The 16,326-nt window shown below is 36.5% G+C and overlaps 1 protein-coding gene and 1 long non-coding RNA gene across 2 annotated transcripts in view; both read right to left on the reverse strand.

Annotated features, from left to right (window-relative positions):
* The window catches only part of RNGTT (RNA guanylyltransferase and 5'-phosphatase), a 403,735-nt gene that overhangs the window by 213,566 nt on the left and 173,843 nt on the right, over window positions 1-16,326 (reverse strand). The window lies entirely within an intron of this gene.
* Window positions 1,439-16,326, reverse strand: LOC141487679 (uncharacterized). The gene is made up of 2 exons (XR_012468493.1): window positions 16,037-16,326; window positions 1,439-15,537 (listed from the first exon to the last, which is right to left on the reverse strand). It is a non-coding gene; the product is annotated as an uncharacterized LOC141487679 (long non-coding RNA).

Consider the following 16,326-nt stretch of genomic DNA (forward strand, 5'->3'; position numbering starts at 1 on the left):
TTGGTGTTTTGGTTTTGGGTATAGTTATTGTTGTTTAATTGTTTGCTGTATCTGACCTTAGAAAAATCTAAATCTAGGATTAGAGATCCAGTAATAAGGACACCTCTTTCCTATATGACTAAGTATTATGACTCTAATGACCATGCATTTCGACCGTGTTGATGTAAATCAACAAGTGATGATCCTAAATTACGTAGGTTCAGATGGGGATGGTTAGAAAGACTTTACATTAAACTATCTTAAAACAAAATTTTAAGACCAATAGGACTTCTAATAAGAAATAGGAATGTTTCCATCACTACTTTAATACGGTGCTACAAAGAGAGTTCAAAGATCAAATTTCTTCAATTAAGGATTGTAAAAAGGTTTTGGCTCCACATGTTGCTTCAGTCCCTCCTCCTATGGAACCACTAGAGTGTGCACAACTCAACTTCTCCCCTCTTCAAAAGCTACAGCTTATCTTCCTTTGTCAGCTTCAGTTCCTTCTTTATTCATTGCCTTCTTAACCTCCTAAAGACTCTGGTTTTTGAGGTTTCATTAGTTCTGAAAATCTGAGTCACAATCTAAACACTAGTCAAACCCTTTTGTTATTTGCTACCTTCTATCCTATTCTCCCTAGTCCTAAGGAAATATCTATATCTCTTTCTCCTCCTGCGGAAAGTCATCCTCAATCATCACTCTCTTCCTTCTCCTACTCTCATTCTTTTTCTTCTCTTCCCTGTTCTCATTCTAACCCCTTTCCTCATCCTTATATTTCCCCTCATCCTTATCCCAGTAGCATTCATTCTATTGTTAGTTCCTTCTCCTTCCTTTTGTTTCATCTCCTTAATCCCCCAATACTAATCCCTCCAATTTCTCACCCTTGTTTTGTCACATCTTCAATTTCTTCCCCTTCCTGCAATCCTGATCCCTCCATTACCTCCTCTCTTTGTCCCTCAAATTCTTCTTCTGCAGCTTCATATCCTTTTTCCTCTCTACTTCTTGGGTCCCTATCTTACCTTTTATATTCCTGCTTATTCATCTATTCAATCTCACCTAATATCTTTTCCTATTTTCTCTCATTCATATCCTTCATCTCTTCCTACTCTCCTTTTTATCCAACTGTCCCATTGCCCAGTCCTTCCATTTAATCTCCTTCTCTTGCTCCAAAGGATCTTATTTCTAATGAGGTTACCTGTCTCCAGAAAAGATTCCAAAGTCAGACCCTATGCATCACACACAGACTATGCATCACACCATTCTAACTATTCTGTCCCACAGAATAAATTCAAGTCATTGGACAGAGGCCTTAAAAAAGATTACTCTGACCCCTGACAAAATCCAATAGGCTTTAGTGATAATTCAAAGTTACTCTGCAATTCTATCGCTCTGGAATCCCAGACATGAGGAGTTTCAAGACACAGATTGAGTCGTTTATGCAGATCAGGAAAAGTACTATATATATATATATATATATATATATATATATATATATATATATATATAGACACACACACACACACACACACACACAAACACACAAACACACACAGACACGCGCGCGGGCGCGCACACAAAAGCCTTGGAAGAAAACTTTAATGGAGGCTACTCCATTTGCTTTTCCCTGACCAGAGAATTTTTCAAAAATAATAAATGTTATTAAAAGACAAGATGAGACAGTATTTCAATTTTCTGATCACTCAGTAGAGACTTTTGATAAAAATTTCAATTTTAAAGCATTATTAGGAAGGAGGAAGACAAACTTATCTTCTCTTTGTTAACAATCTTCAACATCTCTGTCACAAAATATTAATATTAAATATTAAATAAAAATATTAAAATTACTGTCAGAATGGCAAACTAAACATCACCAACATCACCATAGTCGAACTAGTTGGCAGCCAGCATAGACCTTAGCAGCTCAGTTAGAGAAGGACAGGAATTAAGGTCAAAGAAAGATTTATACAATGCAGCTCAAGCAATTAACAACTCCTTTGCAAATTCTAGCTATTACCAGAAGTCTATCTGAGAACAATTAAGAAAGATTTATAATTACTACAAGAAACCAGGCCATTGGAAGAATAGTGCAAAATTTTGGAAAGCAAGAAAAAAAATTTTAAAACCATTCCCCAACATTCTTCACGATTTTTTTTATCCTGTTATTCTTGGACAGGACCATTTTCAGCTATGTGGTACTCAACCCTACCCCAATTCTATCTGCTACCATATACACTGTGGTTGATATTTGTAGTGTCTATTTTTCCATTCCTGTCTATCCCTGGGGTCAACACATTATTGCTTTTACATGGGAAGGACAGCAATTTCCATGGCCAATCTTGTTCTTAAAATTGGTCTAGGAATAAGGTGAGGCCACCACTTTTTTAACTAAACTGAATGAAGCTCTCAGCTATCTCTGCCTGGTCAGGTTGCTGTTGTATCTATGTAAACATGTATTTCCAACTTTCCTCTTCAATCTCCCTTTTCAAATTAGGTTCTTTTCTTTTCAAAAAACTCATGATTTGGCCCCCCAGGTCACATTTTCCTGAAAATCGCATTGTTTTTGGAGGAGAAAAGATTTCTATTTTTTTCTCCCTAATTTTTAAAAGTTCTGGTCTGATTGATTAACAGACTATTTTTTACTGATTGGCTACTTAAAATTTCAATACACATACAAGGTACCTAAAGAAAATTAAAATTTGTCCTGAAATTATATTCTGATCAGTCGTGATAAGCATGATTAAAAATAATAAAAATAACAATATTTTAAAGCAGATGTGTATGAGTTCCTTCCCTCAGCAGCCCTTTTCTAGTCTCTACTAATCTGGAGAATTGAGAAGAGGTCACTGAAATTTTCTTGAAGTTAGGGAAGGCTAGGTCAGTCTTTAAAATCTCAACACCCAGTCTTTATTTTATTGAGAATTGTCTATATTAAGTAAAGAAACTTTTCTGGGACTGTGGAACTCAGATGTGAAACTGTTAAGGATTTCTTCAGATTTGAGGTAGACTAGTATCACGAAACAGTGTTGGTTTGGTGAATTCTCATAAAATAATCAAGAGTTAGGCTTCAGAATAAAGAAGAGAATGGAAGTGAAAATCCTATTCTATTATTAACTGTTTTTCATTTAGAAACTGCAGAAAGAAAAAGGTGGTTGTTTTTGTTTGTTTTTGCTTTTTGTAGGGGAAAAAAAATCAGGAGTTAAGGACCTATAAATCCAGATTTGGTTTGATTTAATCCAAAATTTAGTTCTAAAGGAAAAAGTAACAGGAATGCATAAATTAAGAAATGCATTAAAGCTATACAGTCACCTTTTTAATCAGATAACCATATATGGGCTGATTTTCAGTGCATTACTAAAATATACTATTAATTTGAGGGGGGTTTTTTGGTTATTATTTTAAAGTGTGAGGAATGTAGGGTGTTGGTCTTCACAGGGTGTGGAAGGGAGTCCTTAGGGAATCCATTACAAAAGAGGAATGGCCCAACCAATCACAAGACTGGAAGAGTTTTCCTAATCCATATTCCAGGGATACCAAACCCCAAACTGGTTCTCAACCTGTCAGGAGTGACCTAGAGATCTTGACCTAATGCTACTGAGTTACTGCAAATAGGTAACTGAATATTAACCCACACAACCCCTGTGGTGTGTGTATGATGGGGGGGGGGTCATATTAGGGGCATATCATGGAATGGGTAGACCTTTTAGATTGTAATTCAAACTCTGAGAGTCTATGAACATCCAAGAGGGAGGGGAAAGAGTGTCTGAGGACCATAAATTACCTGACTTTCAGGTCTAATTCCTACCTCATGCCTAGGTGAGGCACCTGTAGCTTGCAAGATGAATCTTGCAAGGTTTGTGAATAAAATGTACAATTTTCTCTCACTATAGCAGGTTATTCTTTTCATTCATTTATAACATAAAGCATAATTCTGATGGGGGTCTTTTGAATGACTTAAATGTTATAATATAAAGAAATACCAGTAAATGTAACAGCTAGGCATATTAAAAGACAGATTGTCTCAAACTAAAATTGTCTATCACAAACATTTTATCTGGCCCTAAAGTTATGACCTAGTAAAGGTCATAACTTAATAAAACCTTAATAAAAACAATGAAATAATAAAAATTTAATAAAAGTTTTCTCTGACCAGTTTTAATTAGTTTGATCTCATAGGAATTTAAAAATTTAGTTTTCACAGGGTGTCCAGAGACTGCCACTTGTGAATTTCTATAGTAGCATAGGCTACCACATGCCTCCTATAGTCTCTTGCAGTTACTGTAAACAGGGGGAATGAGAGACCTGGAACTCTTTGAAAGGAGAATCCCTCTAGATTAAAAAAAAAAATTATTTAGTAAAGCAATTTGACTTAAGGTTTGTCTACTATGAAAATTATTTATTTGTTCATTTGAATTATTGGAGAATGTAGTAGATGAAACATTTTAGACAGGGAAATAGGTTTTATAAATGAATTTTTCCCTTTGCATTACAGTGCTCAAAGCAATATAGACCCCCCACCCCACTCCCAGTTTTCAAGTTCTTAAAATGAAGTCAATTAACTTAAAATTATCCAGCACCTCCCGGATTTCCCCCTGGCATAAGGAAAGTCCTTTTAACAAAACAATGGATCTCTGGGATAACTTGAAAGCAGTAACAGTTGGAACTATTACCCCTCATCTACATATCCTTAATTACCTCATCCAGGAACAGAGTATGTGGGGTTACTGTGAATGTCTTGAAAGGGGAATATAATGGAACAACCTAACCCTGTTGCAAGAAGAAAGTATTGTACTATTCTGGCAAAATCCATACACAAAATGCTGTGAAATTGCATAATTATAATTGTCTAAGCTTGCTTTGTCTATTTATAAATAAATTAAGGTGAAGATATACAAATCAGCCAGGGCTAATCAAATGGACCATGTATGTAGGATTAATTAACATTGTGATAAAAATTTGTTAAAGTTCTTTTTTGTGGAAAAAAATTTTCAACTGTAAGTTAATTCACTGTAATATTAATCTGATATCAACGATAATAGCTGTGTCAAACTTATATGAAATCACGGCTAGGGAACCTTGTGTGTTTTCATTGTGTTGTTGTTTTGATCTAAAATTATAGCCATAAGCAAATGTTATATTGATATTTTAAAATATGTATAAGATTAAATTCCAATAGAAGCTAATTTACTTTTAAGAATGATGAGCATGTGAATAGAAATAATTTTTTTTTTAGGTTTTTTCAAGGCAAACTGAGTTGGCTTGCCCAAGGCCACACAGCTAGGAAATTATTAAGTGTCTGAAGCTGAATTTGAACTCAGGTACTCCTGACTCCAGGGCCAGTGATCTATCCCCCAGTGCTTGCAACCTAGCCACCCCATTGAAGTAATTTTTTTTAAATGTAGTCATGAGGTTAAAATTAAGAAAACTTCTATGCTGTTTTTGACTGTTCTAAGAGATAAGATTTGAGTATGAAAATGTTTGATAAAATGCTATAATTCATGTTTACCTATTTGGAAATCTGATTGTTCTTATGGTTGTTTGGTTTAAAATAAGCAGCACCTGTTGAATGTTTTTTTTTTAAATCACCCAAGATGTACTAATTGTTTAAAAGGATTCTAAAGGCAATAATTTGTATTTATGTCTATTTTAAACCATGGCTAACAACTGAACATTCTATTACAGAAAACATTTTTATAAAGCCTGTTTCAAGAGGCAATTTGGATTTTTTTTAAACTCAATTTCATTTCATTTTTTTAACCACTGTCCCTTTGTGCAACAATAAAATTGAGTTGTGAGGTTCTTCTGTAATCATATATTACTGTTGCCACTGAATATGTAGCATATTCTGATCCTTTAGATCATAAAATTTAGAGCTAAATCTGTTAGATTATAGGAAATTGCTATTAAAGATCACATGAGACTGAAAATTGGCTGAGTATGAAATCCATGTATAAAGGAAATTTAGGTTGGACCAATGAGGCCAGTACCCCTACAGAGTTCATGGATGTTTATGGGTGACAGGCTCATTGAGAAAGGTTGGGGAAACAACTGTTCAACAAGTTCTAAGATTGGATTTTCCTAACTCATTTCTCAAATATGACATTTGAAAATGTCTCATTTGGCAGATTTAAAATCTGGCTCAAGGTGTTTGGTCATCCACCTACCCTTAACTGCAAACTCAAGAGAAACTAGGAAGCACAAGGGATAGAGCACTGGCCTTGGAGTTAGGAGGATAGGAGTTCAAATTGAGTCTCAGACACTTGTCATTTTCTAGCTATGTGATTGCCTTACATCCATAGTATAATCTCCAGTCACCCTGCTTCATATCTGGCCACTAGACCCACATGTCTCTGGAGGAGAAAATGAGACTGATGACTTAGCACAACACACACCCGCTCACTCAAATTCAATTCATGTGCACTTCTCATGGCATCAACTCTTCTAATGTCACAGTATTCTTCAAGAATGAAGGACAAAAACATCATCATCACCTAAGAAACTTAGCTAAATGAAAAAACATAGTTGTCCTTTATTATACCTTTGGTCCTTCTGGTAAATTCCTGTAAATGATGTCAGGTGATTGGTATAAAGGAGGAAAAAAGTATGAATATATAAAAATATATGTACAAATATAATATAAACATATATAAAGATCCTTTAGCTTTTCAAAAAGCTAAGGGGTTATTTCACAAGTCAACTAAAATACATACAAAGAATGATGACATATGGTCTGTTTAAATTTTTTTCATTTTTGTTCATCTTTTTCTGATTCTGATTCATGGGCAAAAGGTTAAAACTGATTTATGTACAAGCAACTAGATAAACACTGTTACAAAAATGATTAGTCTTATGGAAGTTGTTTTTGTTAGTAGAATAGCATCTTCTAAATGGCAGAAATAAAATAATGCCAAGTATTTTTGAAATGAGTCTTAAGAGGGGGCAGAGCCAAAATGGCTACAAGGGAACATGTCTTAGGTGCTCTCTCATAAAACTTATAAGTTAAGGACTCTAACTAAATTTTCGAGAGACAGAACCCACAGAGGGCCCAGTGAGGCAGTTCTCCTACTCAAGCTAACCAGGAACAGAGCAGAAAGGCTCTGCTCCCCGGGGTTGGAGGGGCGGCCTACCAGAGAAGTGGCCTGCCGGAGTGAAAGAACTTCAGCCTCCCGGAGGCAGCCCCAGAGCCCTGGGAGCCGCGGCTCACAGCAGCGGGGGAGTCTCCTGAGCTATGCCCTTGAGGAGCACTGGGCACAAATTGGGGGAACAGCGGGGGACCTCTGCCAGAGAGAGCACATGAAGCCCAGCCCTCAGGGCACACAGCAAGCAGCTTGGAGTTCCAGGAAACAGAAGCAGTCCTAGCTCATAAGCAGGAACCCCCAGGGGATGAAGCCCATTGAGCTGAGGGAGGGGAGTGAAGAGAGACTACAGAGCTCTGTCCTCTGCCCCTGGAACAGGACTCTGGGGCTCTGACCACATTCAGATCCTGATCCCAGTCTAGGCCCCCCCACCTCAGGCCCGTGGCAGAGCGGGGCGCATATGGTCATTCACAGACCAGGAGAGAGGACAGAGCCTCACATACCGAGACCCTTGTGGGAGTGTCCCAAAAGCTCAGGAAGCACCCCAAAATCCAGGCTCAGACTGGGAAAATGAGCAAGCAGAGAAACAAGAGGAACACCATTGAGAAATATTTTGCATATGAGCCCAAGAAGGATCAAAACACTCAGTCTGAAGATGAGGAAGCACAAACTCCTGCATCTAAAGACGCCAAGAAAAACAGAAATTGGGATCAGGCTATGACAGAGCTCAAAAAGGACTTTGAAAATCAAATGAGGGAGTTGGAAGAAAAACTGGGAAAAGAAAGGAGAGAGATGCAGGAAAAACATGAAAATGAAGTAAGCAGCTTAAGTCAAGGAAATACAAAAAATGCTGAAGAAAATAGAATGCTAAAAATCAGTTTAGGTCAAATGGATAAAACAGTTCAAAAAGTTATTGAGGAGAAGAATCCTTAAAAAGCAAAATTGGCCAGATGGAAAAAGAGGTAAGAAAACTCTCTGAGGAGAACAAATCCTTCAGACAAAGAATAGAATTCAGGGAGATTGATGAATTTACGAGAAACCAGGACTCAATATTACAAAAACCAAAAAAAATGAAAAATTAAAAGAAAATGTGAATCATGTCATTGAAAAAACAACTGATATGGAAAACAGACTTAGGAAAGATAATTTAAAAATTACTGGAATACCTGAAAGTCATCATCAGGAAAAGAGCCTTGACATCATTTTCAAAGAATTACTACAGGAAAATTGCCCTGATATTCTAGAAGCAGAGGCCAAAATAGAAATAAAGAGAGAATCCACTGACCCCCTGAGAAAGAGATCCTAAAAAAAACAACCCCTAGGAATATTATAGCCAAGTTCCAGAACTCCCAAGTCAAAGAGAAAATACTACAAGCAGCCAGAAGGACACAGTTCAAGTATCTTGGAGCTGCAGTCAGGATCACACTGGACTTAGCAGCAACTACATTAAAAGCTCGTAGGGCTTGGAATATAATATACCAGAAGGCAAAAGAGCTTAAAATGCAGCCAAGAATCAACTACCCAGCAAGGCTGAATGTCCTCTTCCAGGGAAAAATATGGACTTTCAATGAACCAGGGGAATTTCAAATGTTCCTGTTGGAATGGCCAGAGTTGAACAGAAGATTTGATCTTCAGATACAGGACCTCAGATGAAGCACGGAGATCAGAGAAGAGGGGGAAAATATAAGGGACTTGATGATGAACTGCATGTATTCCTGCATAGAAAAATGACACTGATGAACCTCATATGAACCTTCTCAGTTAATAGCACAGGAGAAAACTGAATTTGAAGATAAAATATGGTATAATAATGGAGTGAATAGAAAAAAGGGAAATGTAATGGGAGAAAGAAAAAGGAGAGGGGGAATAGGCCAAGATATTTCATATAATAAGATTTTACTTTATTACAATGAGCTATTGCAATGATATGGAGGGGGGAGGCAAGGGGGGATGAGGGAATCTTCGCTTTCATCAGAGGTGGTTAGGAGAGGAAACAGCAAATATACTCAATGGGGTATAGGCATCTGGAGTAAGAAGAAGGGGAGGGGACAGGAGGAAGGTGGGGGATGTGAGTGATAGAGGAGAAGATGGACCATGAGGGGAGAGTGGGTCAGATATAACACATTTTCTTTTTTACTTCTTGCAAGGGGCCAGGATTGGAAGGCCTGGCCGGGACCATAGGGCCAGGTGGATGCTGCCTAAGGGGTGGTATGGGGTCGCAGGGCTTCTTGGCCCCAGAGCTGGGTATCTCTGTGCCACTCAGATACCCTACAGCAGAGTCAGAGTGAAAAGAGAGAGAAAATATAGTACATGGTAGTGGAGAAATACAAAAGGAGGGAGTTGCGAACAGCAATGGCAACAGTGGAAAAACATGAAAGTAACTTTTGTGATGGACTTATCATAAAGAATGTGATCCACCAGCGACAGAGTTGTTGGTGTTGGAACAAAGACTGAAGCACATAATTATTATTATTATTATTATTAGGGGGGGGTGCAGGGCAAATGGGGCTGGGTGGCCTGCCTGTGGCCTCATAGCAGTGTGATGGTTGGGTGTCTGAGGCTGGATTTGGACCCAAGTGCTCCTGGCTCAAGGGCCAATGCTCTGTCCACTTCCCAGCCACCCCTACTATTATTACTGTTTTATTTTATTTTGGGTCTTTTTTCCCCTTATTTTTGTTTTTGCAGGGAAGTAGGGTTCAGGTGGCTTGCATGTCACACAGCTGGGTGACTGTTGGGTGTAAGGGGGCAGGATGTGGGCTCAGGTGCTCATGGCTCCAGGGCTGGTGCTCCATCCATTACGCCAATTATTACTATTATTTTTTTAAATATTAATTTTTTCTCTCCACTTTATTGTTCAAGCGAGTCTATATTTATGGGGGGAGGGGGTATTTTGTTTACTCTTAAACAAGAATATTTTATTAACGTATAAAAAACATTATTTGTACAAAATGAGAATAAATATTAAATAAAAAATAAATTTAAAAATGAGTCTTAAAACTGGATTATAAAATTTGATTTTTTTAAAAAATTTTCTATTTGTAAACCTTTATCTCCGTGTGACAACTGGTAAATCAAGGACATTCTAAAATTATAGTTGACTTTTTTCTTTTAATATTTGTCCTTCATTTTTGTTGCTTACAAGTAACCTGAATATATGTGGAAAAAGCCTAGGCATTAACAGATTTTGAGAGATACAAAAGAAGAGGGATGTATCCAGAAGAAAGAAGAAATGGACCAGAAGTTTATATTTACTTTCTCCCTCTTGTGCTTCTTGATCATACTGTACAAGTTTTTGACTCCCCATTTTTGATCTTTATGATTTTCCCTTGACTCTATATATAATGTGTCATTCATACTATGTCTCCTCTCTTCATAGACACACCATATGCTTTTTGCCAGACCTTTCTTCTAGCAACCTAGATCTCTTAGAGAGATGCTATTTTCCCCTTCAATAAGCCCCTCATGTTTATTTTTCTTTAGTTAATCTACAGCTGATAAAATGGCATCATCTTTAATCAAAACAGGAGAAAATGTTAAAGTATAATAATTAATCCAAGGTAGATGGCTTTTAGCTATTGTGAGGAATGGAATGTATCCTTCTTAGACTCTTAAAGAAAGATTTGTCCTGCTCTTCTTAATCCAGAAAAGAATTGTGTCCTTTATAATTTGAAAAGAGTACTTCCACTACCCTCCTGGTACTTACACTCAAAAAAGTCACCTCACTCAGGCAAAAGAACATTGTAGAAGCATGGTTCTCTTTGAAATCATATAACTGAATGATCTCCATGCATGTTTCAGGTTTTTGTCTATTCTTGTTATATATATTCTGTTCCCCTCCTCTTGTTACTGTATAAATTTTCTGATCTCCCTCAGCTTGGTGTGGACATTACTAGAATGGCCTCCACCTAACAGAAATGGTTAATCCCTGAGAATAAAATTTCATTGTGTAGTCCAAGGTTTTTTTTTTTTTTGTAGTTCTTGTTATGATATATTAACCCTATGTTTTAAAGTTCTTATAATTTTAAAGGATAATACTTGTGAGTGGAAGACCATGGTAAGAAGGTAAAATGGGGAACAATTGGGAGTTTGGAAAGTTGGGGGGTTTATATTTGATCCTGGAGGTGATAGGGAACACAGAGATGATAAACTAAACCCAAGAAAGTGAATAACATTGATGTAGAGGAAATATTGGACAGAGAAATATGTTTTATAATTATTAATCCTGTATTCTCTGTGGTGACCAAGTATCTTCCCTTATCCCCAATCCATTATTCCAGTTATTGAGATGAAGTCAAGTACCTTGTCCTCTTTTGGCAACAAAACAAAGGTTCCTGAACTAGTCTGAAAGGATTAAGTCTGTGAGCTATAGCACTTCATCAACATATAGCTCATTACCTCTTCTCTGCTGTGAGCTCCCAGTCTGCATCTACATCTTTCTATTTTCTCCTCAAAAGCTCACCTGCTTCTCAGTTGGCTTGTCTTCCTTGAAGCTAGTCCACTCTTGGGGAGCATGATTTCCACATACCCACTCTTGCTTCTTCTTTTTCCTCATTGCTTATTCTTTCATGGTGCCTTAGGTTACTTGGGTTGTTGGGATGTTAGGTTTTTTAGGGATCAGTGACTTCCTGCCTTTAGTTTTTCTTTCCCTTAGCTTCTGCTAATCTCAGCAATACTTAAACCTTTTGCGTCCCTAAAATTTTTCCTGGGTCAGAGTTAGACTTTTACCTGAATTCTTTCTTGTTCCACCCACATGAAAAAAAAATTCTTAACCTTCATGCTGCAAGTTCTGTAGTCACTTGTTTTCTCTCTTCTCTCAGGCACTTGGGGGTTATCCTGAGGGAGATGATACTGTGTTTGAAGTCATTCCTTGGGAGTTTTCTCTCCTGGGACTAGAGAGACAAAGCAGGTCACAGTTGGGAGGGATGCTCCACCTAGGTCACTTTTCCTACTCCCTTTCCTTCAGGATGCTGAAGAAAAGGTGCCTGGCCAATCGGATGTGACTATGATAAGATTAGCCATTGAAAGATCTCCTACTCTCAGCAAGAGCTTAAGGGATCACCACTTTGCACTACAGGGTTTTTTTTTGAAAAGTTATTTTGAATTTTGTTTCCCTGAATTCTTTTTTGCCTGATCCTCTTGCACAGAACTATGAGAATGCTGTAATCTGATACTGAATAGTCAGTCTTTTACTGTGTTTTTCTTGGCTCTTCTTCCTTCCCTCTCTGCCAAGAGAGCAATTGTGAGAAGGAAAAAAAAAACAAAACAAAACAGTGAGAAGGCAATAACAACTTCTAGACCAAGGAAGATTTACTGAGTTTACTGAACCCTAGCCCATACTCCACAGCTTGGAGGACAGGGAATTCACTGAAACCAACAAATTTCATCAATTTTGTCCAATCAAGAGAAAGAATCAACCAGAAAATCAATAGAACTAAAGAAATGAATTTAAGACAATTCCTTGTATTAGTCTAAAAAAAGAACTTTGTTTTTCTTTCCCTCCTGAACTTGTTCTTTTCTCTGGACTTCAAAATCATGTCCCTTCTACTCACAGGATCAGCATTGTACTTCCCCCAGATCCTAAAGCTACTATATCCTAGAACAGCCAATCACTTCCATGGCCTTGCCCCAAGATATCCCTACTCAAAGGTCAGTCCTTTTACTGGAAAGTTCCTCTTAAGAGTCTTGGGCAGCTAGGTGGCGCAGTGGATAGAGCACTGGCCCTGGAGTCAGGAGTACCTGAGTTCAAATATGGCCTTACACACTTATTAATTACCTAGCTGTATGGCCTTGGGCAAGCCACTAACCCAATTTGCCTTGCAAAAAACATATATCATGGAGAAATAGTGTTATCCAAGAGTCATAAAGCCATGAAATAAAGACTATTCAGAAAATGAAAGGGAAAAATAATGAAGTAATGAAAAATTTGATAAATTTCATGTTTAGCTATCACATAGTGTCCTTTAATGTTGTGTGTTTACTCCTAAAACATATACTGCTGAATAATGCTGGAGAATGAGAATGACAAAACTGTGACTGAATCCCCTATAAATTAATCCTATATAACCTCAACTGGATCCTCACAGCTGCAAGACAACACTTTTTCACCTCTGAAATTAACTTGCTATCCATGGTGGTTCTTTCAAATTTATTTTATCCCTCCTCAAGCTTCCTGGAACCTCCCACTTTTTTCCATCTGACAATAGCCTCTTTGCTCTATATATCAAAAGTGACTATCTCATACCTAGAATTCTTTGCCTCCTGACTTCCTCAAGTCCTAGTTAAAATCCCATTCTATGCAAGTCCTGATACCTCTTAATTATAGTGCCTTTCCTCTGTTGATTATTTCCAGTTTATCTAGTACATAACTTATAGTACATACTTGTTTACATATGTGTTACCAGTAGACTTTGAGCTGGACCATCTTTTACATTAACTGATATCCCTAGCACTTAAAACGGTGTTGGAACAGTGTAGATGTTTAACAGTTAATGAGTGACAAGTAGTAACTTCTAGCATCAGCAGAATCTGCCTCTCCTACAGCTGGCTTATCCTGGGTAGTCCCACAAAAAGCAAGATCCCAAGGAGGTGTAGAAAGAGTATATAAAACTGGGGCCGCTAGGTGGCACAATGGATAGAGCACTAGCCCTGGAGGCAGGAGTAGTGGATAAAGCACCGACCTTGGAGTCAGGAGTACCTGGGCTCAAATCCGACTTTAGATACTTAATAATTACCTAGCTGTGTGACCTTGGGCAAGCCACTTAACCCCATCGCGTTGCAAAAAAATATAAAATCTTTTTTAAAAAAGTGTATAAAACTAAGAAGCTCAAGCCAGAGCCTCAACTCTTTGTCTCTTTTTTTTTTCAATTAAAGTTTTATCAATATACATTGCTTTTCACATTACAAACATAAATCACCCCAGTTCTACTAAAGGTCTCAGAAGAAAGAAAAGTAATTAAGCAAAACTAACAATACAATGAGTCACTTGAAGGTGCATACAATATTACATATCTGCAGCATCTAGACTTCCTATTTTTTAAAAGTTTAACATTAAATCTATTAATGATTCCAACTTATTTAATGAAATATCGATTTAATATAAGGAGAAAATATCACTGTCATTGAATTCTATTTACTAAAATTCTATCTACATCACACACCTACATTTACTAGAAGACCACTGAGGTCACAGATTTATTTATGAAATGAAATACCTCCTCCTTTCTCATGTTATAATGTTGATTCTCCAGAGTGTAAAAATTAAAAACAAAGGATTCTAAAAAAGGATCTTCCTCTGGCAATGCTATATCTAAGTAAATAATAAATTATTTCCCTGGAAACATTTAAATCAAGATACATAAGGCAAAAATAAAATCACCTAAAATAATCATTTCAAGAAAGCAAGGGATCAGCTAGCTATTCTTTTCTTTCTATCAACTATAAATATTTACACACATGCAAACACATGCACACATACCTGGGTATGCATACATATATATGATTTTATTATGCAAATTCAAAAAGAAGACACTGTTTGCAAGAGAAAATTCAATTTGGGACCAATATACATTTAAGCTTATCTGCCAATAAGGAGATAAAATTATCAATGTTTGAAGATGACAGCATCTTTCACGAGACCATATTTCATGCATCTTCCTCTCTTTCCAATCACTGTGTACCTTGCAGAGGACTTAGAGGTACACTAATGAGACAATGAAAATGAATTCTGGGGTTCAAACCAACTCAATTTGCACTCAAGACAATAAGGAGTATCTGATGTGATCAGTTTGAAAATCATGAATGTGTAAATCCTGATTGAGACAAAAATTATAAAATAAGCTCTTCTCAGGAGGCTTGCTAAATTTCATCTCAAAACAGGAAAATTGCATGCAAATGAATTCTTCATAATAACAGTCACTCGGTTTAAGTGAAAATGGGAGAGAAAGAGGAAGTGTTCCTTTCCTTTGATAAATTTATGAATATTTTGCTGCTTTGTGAAACTGCAACAACCATAAAATGTAAAACTTGGGTAAGTATATTAAAATTTCATTTTAAAAAAATGTCATGACAAAGTTTCAAAAATCATTTTAATAATCCATTATTTTAAATCCACAAAAACCTTTCCTTGTTTAGAAATACAAGATCCTCTTTTATATAAAGAAAGCAAAGATAGCTCAAGCAAAATGAAAGAATGGACTTGGGAGTCAGGAATATGCATTCAAATGGTTTCGAATCCAGCCTCAAACATTTATTAAATTGTGAGTAATTCAATTAAAATCTATGTACCAAAACTCCTAAGACCAGTGATTGAAATCATATGAAAGTTGTCTTCTCCATTTCTAAAAGGAATTCACCTTACCCTAATCTTTTGATGTTGTAAAATGTCCCCTGAGTACAAGCACAGTGCAGTCTGTTTTCCAGCAATTTTTGTTTTTCAATTAGAATAATCAATTAACTTTGAAGAGGACCATCATCAGAAATCCAGTCACTAGATAAAGAATTTTTGTAGTCACTTACATTCAAGAAGACTAACTATGGGGGGTGAAAAACTTACACTTATAGTAAAACAGTAAATATATAACCCAGCTGATATCTACAAATCATCATGTTAGACATATTAAGGCTAGTCTTATTGATTCTATAATAAATAACCACATGATTGAAATATGTTTAAATAACACAAATATGGCCCATCAAGAGTAATGACCCAGGCTAACAACTTGCAAGACTCCAGTCACTTCTGTATATCTTTAATGTCTATAAGCTTTTTTCCCCCTTTACAGTATTTCAGTATAATTAACTCTACTTGTAATCTCATATAATTTATTTAATGTATGTAAAATCATTATTCTGATAAGGGATCCATAGATCTCACCAGAGTGCCAAAGGGATCTATCAGTCCACTAACACAAAAAAAATTAAAATCTCTTGGTCTAAAAAAAACTTGAGATAGAGTTTGATACATTACACAAGAACTAATCACATACATGTCATAGAGAAGAAGGGAAAAGCAAAAACAGTGAAGAACAGGGTTGATGCCAAATGGAATTCAATATATTAGCAGAAAAGAAATATGGCCTTTCTCACGATTTGTAATTCTGCAATTAAAAAACAAGTCATAAAAAATAAAGTACCTTCAAGCAATTCTTTAGAGATTAATCACTACTCATAGTAGTAATTGTCACTCTGCACACAGTAAAAACCATTAAATATAATTTGGAACTTTGTTTTTAAAAATTACAAGAAAAGCAAGTATTTTTAATAATATATGATTTCA

This window comes from Macrotis lagotis, chromosome 5 (assembly GCF_037893015.1).
Source record: "Macrotis lagotis isolate mMagLag1 chromosome 5, bilby.v1.9.chrom.fasta, whole genome shotgun sequence".
In the NCBI taxonomy this organism is placed as follows: domain Eukaryota; kingdom Metazoa; phylum Chordata; class Mammalia; order Peramelemorphia; family Peramelidae; genus Macrotis; species Macrotis lagotis.